The sequence below is a fragment of the Aegilops tauschii genome, chromosome 4, assembly GCF_002575655.3.
Source record: "Aegilops tauschii subsp. strangulata cultivar AL8/78 chromosome 4, Aet v6.0, whole genome shotgun sequence".
NCBI classification, from domain to species: Eukaryota; Viridiplantae; Streptophyta; class Magnoliopsida; order Poales; family Poaceae; genus Aegilops; species Aegilops tauschii.
The window spans coordinates 90,377,193-90,391,706 of NC_053038.3; positions in this window are offsets into that span (position 1 = coordinate 90,377,193).

A 14,514-nucleotide genomic window follows, 5' to 3' on the forward strand; every position below is an offset into this window, starting at 1 on the left:
AGCTGGTCGACTCAATGGCGAGCGTCGGTGTCGTCGATGGTGCGTGGGCCTAGCCGGCTAGCGACCGCGCCGCGAGGGTCCGGGTCGCTGAAGCCGGACGATGGCCGGGTTGCGGGGCAGGATCGTGCCGGCGCCGATCTTTCGGGGTCGGCTCGTCGGCCAAGCTGCCGGCAGTCACCGGAGCATGGTTGCGTCGGGTCCGGGTGCGACCGGAATGAGCTTCGCGGGGTGGCGGGGACGCCGTGTTCTGTTACTCTTCGGGTCATTGGTGTGGCGCGAGACAGATCCCACGAGCTTATTGAGGCGGTCCTGCTATGTGTTGGCCGTGTCAAGGAGGTTTTTCACCCGCTGAAGGCGGCCCTTCAGCTCCTCGCCCTGCAGCTGGTCCAGACCGACTGCGGCTGCCCGGGCGGCGCGCATATTCTTCATGGGGGTCTCATAGACACGAGGGATTGCGCGAAGGGCGCGCCCGATGGCGCCGCCCCGGGCCTGCACATCGGCGACCCGGCTTGGCTCAACGGCGGCAGGCGTGAAGCCGTAGGCGATGTCGCGCTCCCGCTGGGCGGAGTCTAGACGGCGCTGAGTGGTAGCGAGCGTCCCAGAAAGGTCAAATAGGCGCTGGCGGTCTTCTTCTAGGCGGGCCCGGGTCTCGGCGGCGTTGGTGGCGTCGACATCAGTGGTGATGGGAACGCGAAGGCTCTGCATCGTGGCGCGCAGCGGGTTGGGCGCGATGGCGCGATCCGCTGCGGCCCTGGCTTCGGCAGCCTTCCTTGCAGCGCTAGACGAAGAAGAGGCACCGGTGTCGGTGGCGAATACCTCCACCCGGATGTAGAGGTCCATTGCCCCGGCGGAAGCATCGTTGTCGAGGGAAATGGGAGAGTCGGAGATGTCAAGCACTCTGCTGGGGTACTCGTCGCCCCCGGGCGCCTTGGAGATGCGCAGCGCGGTGAAGGAGGCGGCGAGCGCGTCGATGGCGTCGTCCGCCAGCGTGACGGGCTCGTCGGAGTCGGAGAGGAGCCCCGTCTGGAAATGTCTCCGGTTGGGACCTCGAGCTTCCCCACGGTGGGCGCCAACTATCATGGTGGGTGCACGACAGATGCCAAAGGATGGCTAAAGAGAGGAGGAGGCTCGAGGGCACCGGTGGGCTCCAGAGGCGAGGTCGGCATAAGCGAGCGAGGGACGCAAGACATACCTAGGTTCGGGGCTCTCCGGAGAGATAACACCCCTAGTCCTGTCGAGCGTGGTTTATATGTATTAGTACAAAGTTGCTCCTAGAGTTGTTTGGAGGAAGGATGAAGGCAGACCAAGGCTTAGGCTGCTTCCTTCCCTGGTGTGTGTGTGTGTGTGTTATCGAGTGGATCGGTTATGCGTCTGCCCGTATTCATGAGGGCTCCTGGGGGGGTTTTATAGTGGACCTGCCGGGTGTCAGGGCTCGCTGGATTCTCCAGGCGCTGGCCCCGTGTGCCAGGAAGCACTGTTCTCTGTCTTGTCGATCGTCATGGAGTGGCCGGGTCAAGTCCGCTACAGTGGTGTACCGCCAGGTCGCCGTCTGCTGGCGTCAGCAGTGATGATGGGTACGCTGTAGCCACGTCGCCCTTGGTCAGCGGGTTAGGTGGGGCACTGTTGCCACGCCTTTGCCGATCAGAGGAGTTGGTGGGGCACTGTTGCCACGCTCATCCCCTTAATGGAGACTCGTCCCATCGTACGCCTTGGATGGGACGGGAGCTATCCCGCGGCTGGGTTGAGGAACACGCCACGGGGGAGCTGGCTTGCTGGAGAAGTCTCGGTTTGCCAGGTTCGGCCGGCTTGCGCCAGCCGGCAGGGCCGGGTTGCCATCTTGGTTGGGTCGAAGAGTTCGGCCGGGTTGGGGGACTTGGCCGGGTTGAGGAATCCGGCCAAGTGTGAGCCGGGTTGAGGGGCGATGCCGGCCCTGATGTTTTTAAAAAGGATCCGGGTTCCGTTGCCTGCCCGGGGTTCATCCCCCCGATAATCAGTGTGAACAGTTACTTTGGAATCCACAATGTAAGATCTGAATTTGTCACAAGCAAGCACGACAGCTGAAAAATCTTTTTCAATAGTAGCATAATTTCTTTGGGCATTGTGTAGAGTTTTACTAGAATAATGGATAAACTTTAATTTCTTATCAACTCTTTGTCCTAGAACAGCACCAACAGCATAATCGCTAGCATCACACATAATTTCAAAAGGTAAGTTCCAATCGGGTGGTTGAACAATAGGTGCAGAAGTTAAGGCTTTCTTAAGTGTTTCAAAGGCTTCTACACAATCATCATTAAAAACAAATGGAATATCCTTTTGTAAGAGATCTGTAATAGGCCTAGAAATTTTAGAGAAGTCTTTCATAAACCTCCTATAGAAACCAGCATGACCAAGAAAACTACGAATACCTTTAATATCTTTAGGACATGGCATTTTCTCAATTGCATCAACTTTAGCTTTATCCACCTCAATACCTCGTTTAGAGAATTTATGTCCCAAGACAACACCTACCTATGGATTGAATAAGATCCTTCAAGTAAGTTGTCATCGGTGCATAAAGCTATAAAAATTGCTCCTAAATATGTTTGATCTTTTATTGTAAGGGAAAATTGAGTGTTGTACGAACTTGTGATGGCAAAGTAATAAAAGCGATGGGCTGCATAATAAAGGTTGCTATCATAAGGGGCAATATAACGTGACGTTCCTATGCATTAAGATCTTGGGCATCCAAAAAAGTGCATGGCAACCTCTGCTTCCCTCTGCGAAGGGCCTATCTTTTACTTTTCAATATTTAGTTTATTCAAGAGTCAATAGTATGCATTCTCATTTCAACATCAATTATTCTCTAGTTGGCAAGCATCATGTGGTGGGGAAAGATCTAGGCACATATGACCGGTCAAATATATTTGATCATGAATTATTATTATTGACAATTATATCTATGATAAATGAGTTGGGACGCGAACCATTAAGCCCCTATCTTTCTCTGTGTTTGATGGATGCCATTTGTTCTAAGAATATGCTTTGAATACTAGAAATCATAGAAGACTATATGATGATTGAGTATGTGGAGCTCTTACTTAGAATTTGTTGAATAAGTTTAATTGGAATTGCTTGGTGACTGAGAACATAGGTTGTTAAGTGATTAACCACAAGTATAGGGGATCAATCGTAGTCCTTTCGATAAGTAAGAGTGTCGAACCCAACGAGGAGCAGAAGGAAATGATAAGTAGTTTTCAGCAAGGTGTTCTCTGTAAGCACTGAAATTATAAGTAACGAGTAGTTTGATAGCAAGATAATTTGTAACGAGTAAGTAACGGTAACGGTAACAAAAGTGCAGCAAGGTAGCCAAATCCTTTTGAGGCAAAGGACGGGCCAAAACGTTCTCTTAAGCTAAGCAAAACGTTCTTGAGGGTACACGGGAATTTCATCTAGTCACTTTCATCATGTTAGTTTGATTTGTGTTCGCTACTTTGATAATTTGATATGTGGGTGGACCGGTGCTTAGGTGTTGTTCTTACTTGAACAAACCTCCTACTTATGATTAACCCCCTCGCAAGCATCCGCAACGAGAAAAGTATTAAGATAAAATCTAACCATAGCATTAAACTTTTGGATCCAAATCAGTCCCTTACGAAGTATCACATAAACTAGGGTTTAAGCTTCTGTCACTCTCGCAACCCATCATCTAATAACTACTCCACAATGCATTCCCTTAGGCCCTAATAAGGTGAAGTGCCATGTAGTCGACGTTCACATGACACCACTAAGGGAATCACAATATACATACCATCAAAATATCGAACACATATCAAGTTCACATGATTACTTGCAACAAGATTTCTCCCGTGACCTCAAGAACAAAAGTAACTACTCACAAGTGATAATCATGCTCAAGATCAGAGGGGTATTAACTAGCATAATGGATCTGAACATATAATCTTCCACCAAATAAACCATATAGTAATCAACTACAAGATGTAATCAAAACTACTAGTCAACCCCAAGCACCAATCTAAGGTTCCGGTACAAAGATTGAACACAAGAGATGAACTAGGGTTTGAGAGGAGATGGTCCTATTGAAGATGTTGATGGAGATTGCCCTCCCCAAGATGGGAGAGTTGTTGGTGATGATGATGACGATGATTTCCACCTCCAGGGGGGAAGTTCTCCCGGCAGAATCGCTCCGCCGGAGGGCAAAAGTGCTCCTGCCCAAGTTTTGCCTCGAGACGGCGGCGCTTCGTCCCGAAAGTGCTTCCCTTATTTTTTTTCTAGGTCAAAATGACTTATATACCAGAAGAGGGGCACCGGAGGTGGGCCGAGGAGGCCACAACCCACCAGGGCGCGCCTGGGGGCCCTGGCACGCATAGGTGGGTTGTGCCCACCTGGTAGGCCCCCTCTGGTAGTTATTTGCTCCAATAATTCTTATATATTCCATAAAAAATCTCCGTGCAGAATAGGTGGCCTGACGTAGCTTTTTCAGGTCCAAAATTCCAGCTGCCGGTATTCTCCCTCTTTGTGTGAACCTTGCATATTATGAGAGAAAAGGCATTAGAATTACTCCAAAAAGCATTATGATGCATAAAAACATTATAAATAATAGTAGGTAAACATGATGCAAAATGGACATATCATTAAGTTTCAAGAGAATTCATTGTTTGAACCTTAACATGCGAATTGCTTGCTACTTTAACATGAGAAGTTATATGAGAAAGAATTGAATGTTATGATGCTAGGAAAAGTGATTGAAATTATCATTGATCAAACTTATGCACTTTGCTAGCATTCACAGTTCATAAATTATTTCTTTTATCATTTACCTACTCGAGGACGAGTAGGAATTAAGCTTGGGGATGCTGATACGTCTCCAACGTATCTATAATTTATGAAGTATTCATGCCATGTTTATAATAATTTTATATGGTTTTGGTATGATTTGGATGGAACTAACCCGGACTAACGTTGTTTTTAGCAGAACTACCGTGGTGTTGTTTTTTGTGCAGAAATAAAAGTTTTCCAAATGCAACGAAACTTTTTGTCGATTTTTTTGGAACAAAAGAGGCACTAGAAGCTTTGTGGGGGGGGGCAGAAGGTGAAGGAGGTCAGCACAAGACACCTGGGCGCGCCAGGAGGCCCAGGCGTGCCCAGGTGGGTTGTGCTCACCTCGAGGCCCATCTTCGCGTGATTCCAACGCTGAAAAATCCTATAAATAGAGAAACCATCAGAAATAACCCTAGATCGGAAGTTCCACTGCCGGAAGCCTCTGTAGCTACGAAAAACCAATCTAGACCCTGTTCCGGCACCCTGCCGGTGGGGGAAATCATCACCGGTGGCCATATTCATCATCTCGGCGGCCACCATGATGAGGAGGGAGTAGTCCACCCTCGGGGCTGAGGATTTGTACCAGTAGCTATGTGTTTAATTTTTCTCTCTCGTGTTCTTGAGATGGCACGATCTTAATGTATTGTGGGCTTTTGTTGATATGGTTGGATCATATGGTGTTTTCCCCTCAGTGGTACAACAAGGTGCTATTCAAACGGTTTTTAACCCCTTTCCGCGACGGCGTTTTGAACCGTTGCCAAGTGAGTGACTGCGATAGGGGGGTCCTTCCCACACGACCCAGAAACCATCGGGGATAGGCCCTCCGGTCACACACGCTCGACAAAGTGAGGTCATGTGCAATGGGCGAGCGATCAAATACGGTTATACATACAGTTGTGCTAAAAACTACAATTATACAGGCCAAATCGTTTCCGGTCATAAGTACATCCCACACAGTCAGTCCCGGCTAAACGTGTCCATTCGTATGTACATTGCACACAGTCAATCCGAGGAGTACGTTTCCGTTACTTGTACATCCCAAACAGTTAATCCAAGAAGTATGTTTCCGTTCGTATATACATCCCATACAATCACTCCAAGGAAAATGTTTCCTTTCGCAGTTGCATCACACACAATTTTCCCCACTAAATCATTTGTGATAGCGTTGCCATTGCACACAATATTAACAATTTTATTGTTTGCGTTATTGAATGCATCACACACGGTGCGTAGAAGAAACTATGAGGCAAAGACTGTCCATCACACACACTTTTTATGTGGTAAACATTTATGCAAGGTGGCCTAACGCAAACAATTTTCAAGAGGATGTCGTGTGTGATTGTTCATTAATCCAATACGGTTTATTCCTAGAAACTGTGTGCGTTGCCTGAGGTCATCGCACATGGTGTTTTCTCAATAACCGTTTGCAAGAGAAAAACCCAATTAGCAGGCTAATTGTCCTATTATTAATAATCCATTTATTAATCTAATTGACATTCATATTAAGCACACAATATATTTCATTTTCATATTAAGGAAGCAGGATTTCATAATTGAAATACATCAGAGTACAACATCATATAGCTTCAGCACTCAGCTACCCCATTACATAACTGCACCAGCACCAAGTTTCACATGCAACATCTATAACCTTTCGAAATTAGCATCATAGATGGTACATAGACAGATGAATCTCATCTGGAAAACTACTGAAGCAGAAGGCGAATATTGAGCCTTCATTGATGTTGAAGGTCTTTGCAACTTTAGGCCAGTGCCTGTGGATGATTGGCCGTCCATCCTTCGTCCTCTTAAGGAACACTTCAATATTGAACCGTGGGTGTTGTATGAATACCTTCCTCGACTCCTGGCCATACAGGTGGTTTGAGATGTAATCATCAGGGAACTGCTTTGGAAAGGCCTGAAAACAACGATGTGCATAAATATCTTCTCTATATTGGAAATGGGGCAAAGGAATAAAAAAGGCAAGGTATAATAGTTAGTATCATCCTGTAGTGAACTTATGTCTTCTTCATTGTGCAGACAAAGATCTTGTTTGTTTTTTGTTGCTAATTTCTTTGTGCTAACAATCTTTTTGAGTTTCTTCACTTGACTGATATTCATGGACAACTCATTTCCCCATATGCAAAAAGGGTCAAACAGTTGGTCAAAACCTCTGACAGTAGGACCTACATGTGCAAGACCAAATTGTTAAAAACCTAAATATTAGAATGGTTCCTGCAATTGCACAATAATGTGTTATTAGACAAAGGACCATGCATGTGCAAACCTCGATTGTAAACCTCAGTGCTTCCCATTGTTTCCCTGCAACACATATAAGGTAGTTAGTGATCAGGTTAAGTGAGGGTTCGCATGCTATTAGTAAAATATGTTGATGAAAAATAAGCACATTGCAGATTCCTCAGATTAATTCAAGCCACATGGAAAACCCATTTATCCAAACCAAGCATGATTAAGAACTAGGAAATATAGCAATTGTATATGTTTCTCAAGTATTAAGTGTAACCAAATTCAATTTATTCCTCACATGCACAACAATACAAAATTCTACCCATGACAATTGGACATTGCATTGCATAATTGAACCAAGCAGTTAACTAAACACCACAAGAAATGAACCAAACATTAACCGAGCACCACATTGCACAATATAACATACTCCTAATAGAAGACAGTTAACCAGACCAAGCATGCTTAACAACTTGGAAACATAGCAATTGTATTTGTTTCTCATGTATTTAGTACAGCCAAATTCGAATTATTTCTCACATGGTATACAATAACAGAATGCCCCCACAACAATTGAACATCGCATTGCAAAATTGAACCAAACAGTTAACTAAACACCACAATAAATGAACCAAATGTTAACAGAGCAGCACATTGCACAATGTATAACATACTAGAAGATCAGACATTTAACAAAACCAAGCATGATTGACAACTTAGAAATATAGCAATTGTATTTGTTTCTCATGTATTTTGTAAAGATAAATTTGATTTATTTCTCACGTGGAAGACAATACAAAATTGCACCCTGAAGAATTGAACATCACATTTGCAGAATTGAACCAAACAGTTAATTGAACACGACAACTAATTAACCAAACAGTTAATAAGTGAGCACCACATTGCACGACATATAGAACATATACACTAGAGCAGCAGATTGCATGGTAAGAGTAGATAGCACAATTCACTAGAATTTGTTAAGGAAAGGCAGGAGCAGCACATGCAACGGGTAAACCGAGCATGCTTAACCGGCGTAGCTAGCAAACTGAACTTGGGTCCTTATAGTGAACTAATAAGACAAGCTACTCCTCATCATCGGAGATATCGATGATGATTGGCTCCTTGAACATGGAAGAGGGCAAGGCCTCCGCATCATGGGTACCCTCGTCATAGTGGTGAGTTGCCTGAGCCGCTCCGGGCACCAACCTGCTGGCTCTCGAGTTGAGGTAAGCATGTGCACGCTGAGAAAGCATCTCGTAGTCTTTGTCGAAGGCACCGAGGGTGGCCTCGAGAAAATGCCACAAACTGCCGTTTAAAGCAGCCAACCACGTCGCGGCGTCGGCGCGTGAGGCGTCGACGGTGGCCTTGACGGCGAGGTGCTCCTCCAAGATCTGGGGGTCGGCACGAATGGCAGCCATCCTGACCTAATCCACACGTGCGGCCGCGATTTGCTTCTCCGCTGCCAAATGCTCCTTGATCTCCTGGCTATACTGCGTGCACCATGGCTTAGGGCAGTACTTATTTGGTGGAGAGGTTGGTGATTTGGGTGGAAGGTGTCACGCCGGTGGTCAGGGCATGTGGGATGTGGAAGGAGGAGGAGGATGGGGGTCGGGTGTGGATTACCTACCTGGATAGACGAGGCCGAGCAGCGTGAAGGAGGGTCGCCGGCGACGAGGCGGCGCTGCAAGCAAGGAGTGAAGGTTTCAACTTGGAAAGGAAGGCGGAAATAGGAGAAATGTGACTTTTGGTAAGGGGTAGGGAGTAGATATTTCCGCGGAAACCGAAAATTTTGAATCGGTTCAGCGAAAAAACTAGCGCGCAAAGTGTCATCAGACACGGTCCCTTATTCAGCACTGTGTATGATAGGTGAACATCACAAGCGATTCATATAGCTTAACCCGTGTGTGATGAGTTTGGAAGCGAAAAATTTTGGTTCGAATTTCCCTTGTTACAGTGGTCATCCATGTCATTGCATAATTTGGGTACACAAAGGAGACTACAGCACACCCACACTTCTTAATCGAGCAATTTCAGCAATTAAACAGAGCTAGCTGACCTAAACATTACTCTAATAAATTAAAGACCGCGCTCTTAATTAAACAAAACAAAGAGTACTACTACGGCTGGTGCTCGTCAATCTCCACCGCCTCCTCCATGTCCAGCTCGCGTCTGACGATCTCCTGGGGAAGGGGCTCCAGGGCATCCATCGCACCATACTCGGCAAGCATCTCGCCATCTGCATCCGCCATATCTTTGGAATAGGCCGCCATGAGCTGGGCATGGGCGGTCGTGATTTGGGATTGGGTGGGCTCCGTCGTGGCAAGGTATGCCATGCAGGAACGGATGGCTGCTCGAACGCTCTTGGCGATTGCCAACTCTTTGGCCGTGGGTTGCCGACTATTATCGATGAAGCTTCATTCAATTTGTGCAGTGACCGCCATGAGCTAGCCATGGGTGGCCTCGACATGGTCGTGGGCGGCCTCCATCAGGGCTAAGGCCACCGCTGCAGAATGGACAGCTGCTATGCTGCTCTCGCTAGTTGCTATCCCCGAGGCAGATGTTGCTGCCGCCACCTGAGAAGCAACAGTGGCTGTTTGGGATGCCTTGACCACCCGATCGCAGATTGTGACCACGCTCATGAAGCTTGTTAGCACGCGCCTGGCGGCTGTGGCCGCGCTCTTGCCGGAGTGGGCCGCCGAAGTTGCCCTCACGAAGCGGGTTCACGTCCCCATCCTTCACCGGCGATGATTGAACAGTGAAATGATATATGGGGAGCGAGCTAGTGTGCTTGACACGTCGGCTGCTGACTGTAGCCGACGCACCTTCTCGCGTAAGCCGTATGCGTACTATACTCCGATGGTGCTCCAAGATATTTTGTGCTGCATCTCACACGGTTGGTAATAATAAACTGTGTGCGATCTACTTGATTTTTCATCTTGATTTGAATTACATAATGGGGTCACGGCTGCAAAGGATAGTGTTTGAATTACTAGAACTTTTATCTGCAGTGAACATGCAACTATAGGTGTGTCGTCAAAAAAATTGGAATTATTCAAGGTTCGTTTGGAGCTTTTTATACATTAACTTGGTTTTCTAGGCATTTCAGGTGCACAATTCAAAATTAAACTACATGCACATGCTCCGGTGCACCAAAATGGGTTGTAAAATGATATATGTGTCCATGGGTAGATGCTTATGTCCCATGCAAGAAATGGGGATGAATTTCAAACACCACGGCACCGTGGCTCTCCGGCAAATTGAGGTGCTTGCTTTTGTAATTCTAGTAAATCCAAAACTCGTCTGAAATTCATGAACCTTGGCATGCTATCATGAAATGGCATCAACATGCTGGGGTAAAAAATATTGTCCCATTTGGGGTAGGTTATGGTATAAGCTTCTCACAAACCAGAGCTTCTCACAAGAAGCCTCATGGTTCCGGTAGGGAAACATGTCTGCTTTGTGGAAGAAACGATATGCGTTGCCTCTTCTTGCTTTCAAAAAATTTCTAGTGTCAACGTTGAACAACAGGAGTGTTGTGTCATTTTTTGGGATTTTTCATGGTTTGCTTCGACAGTTTTATACATTAACTGAGTTTTCTATGTGTTTATGTGCATAATTCGAATTTGAACTACATGCACATGCTCCAGTGCAATTATATGGGTTAAAAAAATCAAATGTGTGTCCTTGGTTGCAACCTTAGATCCCATGCAAGAAATGGGAATGAATGTCAAACACCTTTGCTACCGTCGCTCGGCCGCTAACATTGAGATGCATGGTTTTAAAATTCTAGTAAATCAAAAAATCGTCTGAAATTCATGAAACTTGACATGCTATCATGGAACGGCATCAACATGCAGTGGTAAAAATAGTGTCCCATTTGCGGCAGGTTGGGGTATAAGCTTCTCACAAACCAAAGTTTCTTGCAACAAGCCTCATGGTTACGGTAGGGAACGTTTCACCTTTCTGGACGAAACGATATCCGTTGCCTTTTCTTGATTTCAATTTTTTCTCTATTGTCAACATAAAATAACAGGAGTGTTGTGTTAAATTTTGGAATTTTTCGGGGTTCGTTTGGACATTTTTATACATTAATTGAGTTTTCACTGCATTTATGTGCATAATTCAAATTTGAACTACAGGCACATGCTCTAATGCATATAAATTGGTTGAAAAATCAAATTTGTGACCTTGGTTGCATGCTTAGGTCCCATGCAACAAATGGGAATGAATGTCAAACACCCTGCCACCGTCGCTCAGCCGCAAACATTGAGATACATGGTTTTTAAATTCAAGTAAATCCAAAACTCGTCTAAAATTCATGAAACTTGGCATGCTATCAAGGAGCGGCATCAACATGCCGTGGTAAAAAAATTGTCCCATTTGGGGCAGGTTTGGGTATAAGCTTCTCACAAACCAGAGCTTCTCACAACAAGCATGATGGTTTCGGTAGGGAAGGTGCCACCTTTGGGGACGAAACGATATCCGTTGCCTCTTATTGCTTTCAAAACTTTTCTAGTGTCAACATAGAACAACAGGAGTGTTGTGTTAAATTTTGAAATTTTTCGGGGTTCGTTTGGACATTTTTATACACTAGCTGGGTTTTCTAGGCATTTTATGTGCAAAATTCAAATTTGAACTACATGCACATGCTCCAGTGCATATAAATTGGTTGAAAATCAAATCTGTGTCCTTGGGTGCATGGTTAGATCCCATGCAAGAAATGGGAATGAATTTCAAACACCGGGGCACTATTGATTGCTGGCAAAATGTTGAGATACTTTGTTTTTAAATTCTAGTAAATCCAAAACTCGTCTGAAATTCATGAAACTTGGCATGCTATCATGGAATGGCACCCGACATGTTGTGCTATTTTTTGTGTCCATTTTGAGAGAAGGCGCACTCGAATAACAGCCAACAAAGGCATTTTGAAACAAATAGCTGCCACTGTAACATCTCAAACATTTTGTATAATTTAAATCATGTGCGTTCTGTTAACCATTCATGTGACGCCACGCCTCACTCTTTTAATGGCTAGGAGGTGTCGTGCGGATAGGTGCTTGACTAAACAGGAGGAGTGTGAGCTATACTCCAATGCGCAGGCTCACCGGGAAGCGTGCGAGTTGTACGCCGCGCAGGCTCACTTGGAAGCGAGCCCTTTGACTTCCATGACCGCCCGCCTTTCTCGCATCCTCTCCATTAATGGCACCCAAGCCCAAGTTTAGTATGGTTTTTAAATATAAAACACTCATCACAAACGTTTTAGTTAGAACACCCGTATGCAAACCGATAACTTCCCCAGGAAGCCTAGCGAAAATGTGCCGAGCAGGATTTGTGCAGCTCTTTATCACAAACGTTTTAGATAGAACACCCGTATGTAAACCGATAGCTTCCCCAGGAAGCCAAGGGAAAATTTGCCGGGAAGGATTTGTGCAGCTCTTCATCGCAAACATTTTAGATAGAACACTTGTATGCAAAGTGAGAGCTATGGTCTTCCGCAGTAAGCCAAGGGAAAATTCGTCGCGCAGGATTTGTGCATCTCTTCAACACAAATGGTTCAGATTGAATAAGGTATGCAAAGCGAGAGTTCAGTGCTAAGCCAAGAGAAAATCTGGCAAGCAGGATTTGTACCTCCCTTCAACGCAAACGGTTTTTCGGATGACCCGTGTGCAACCACGTACAGACAATTTGGTAAGATTTGCATCTGTCATATTGGGTATATTGCAATTTGTCAAACTGGAAAGATTGACATTTGTTGATCTAATAACATTGCCATTTGTCAACCTTGTAACACTGCGATTTGTCAAAATATGCAGCTAAAAATCACTAACACTATCTAATTTTTGCAACTAAGATTCGGTAATTAAGCATAGATTTCATTCATGGATTAAGCAGTCGTTCTTTATACAAACAGTTCAACTCGACAGCTAAACCGACCAAACTTTTCCCCAATTGTTGCCAACCACGTAATGAAATAGCTAGTTCAACTATATATACTAGCTAATTTTAAGTACATTGTACAGTTCCACCATATCTATAGTCAGATGAACTGAACAAAATAGCCCCTAAACACTACTACTACGAAGGGGATTTGTACTACTTCTGGCAGCCTCTCCTCTGCCGAGCGCGCTCAATAAGAGGAAAAGGAGGAGGAGCCTACCGACGAGCTGGACAGCTGCAATATAGTGTCTGCCGGGCTGCACCTTCAGCGACACTCACCTCGAACGCCCTCTGTCGCTCCACACGACGCCTCTCGAAGCGGCAGGACAGCTCGTAGATCTCCTGATTCCTCGCCTCTGCATCGGCATGTGGTGCGGCCATGGCCGCGGTAAGGCTCTTTGCATGCTCGAAGAGGCGCTCCTCCTCCTCCGGTAGGAACTCGATGTAGCACGCAAGGTCGCTGACGCACGTGCGGGCCTCCGCCTCCCGCCTTCGGACAGCGGTGGCGGAGCGGGTGATGATCCCGGCTGTCGATGGTGGGCTGGCGGCCACGGCGGCCGCCGATGGGGTGGCGGCCACGACCACCACCTCCCGCCTTTGATCCACGATGGCGGAGTGGGTGATGGCCACGGTGGCCGGCAGTGGAGTGGCGGCCACCGCCCGCCTTTGGGCCGCAGCGGCGTAGCGGGCGATGGCTCTGGCTTTCGACGGTGCTGTGGTGGCCACGGCGGCAGACGCTGGTGTGGCGGCAACAGCGGCCGGCAACAGCTGCCGACGGGCAGCGGCGGCGGAGCGTGTGGTGGGTGTTCCGCGCACACCCAGTAGGGACGTCACGCGCACTACACTACACCGGGGACTGCGCCGCCGCAGCGGTGTAGCCTCCCAGCTGGAGCTGTCCTCTGATGACGGCGGAGTGGCTGAGCGACGACAACGGACTGGTGCCATTGGCGATTGTGAGAGAAGCAGACGAGATAAGCTACAGGGAGGGAGGGTAAAATGCGATGCAGGACTCGCCGGATGTGAGGGTTTATATAGTAGGCTGGTAAGCATTGGGATTTTGGGGGATTTCACCGAGTCGGGCGGGAAACTTGCGCGGGAACCTGCGCGGGAACAGGCTCACTGCCGTTTGGCCAAAAGAACGCCCCCGCGTGCTGCTCAAGCTTACACTCGAAGCCGTCTGCGGCAGCGGGGTGACAAGACGTGCGAGAGGAGGACGAAAGGACACATACATATACGGTTAATAAAAAAACGTTTGCGATTTAATTACCGTCCTAGTTTATAAGTAGGATTTAACTAATAAAATACGAGTGCATGTTGATTCGTATTTGAACATAGTTTCTAATTATATAATTTTTATAACGTGCATTAACATTTTTTTGGTTAAATTTAATGGCAAAGTATGGCACAGAATATAAAGGGGGCTAATAGACCAAGACGGAGGTAGCAGCACACGTCCGCTCTCTACGCAGCGACGCAACTGCCGGCCGGCTTGTATGCGATCATTCCCTG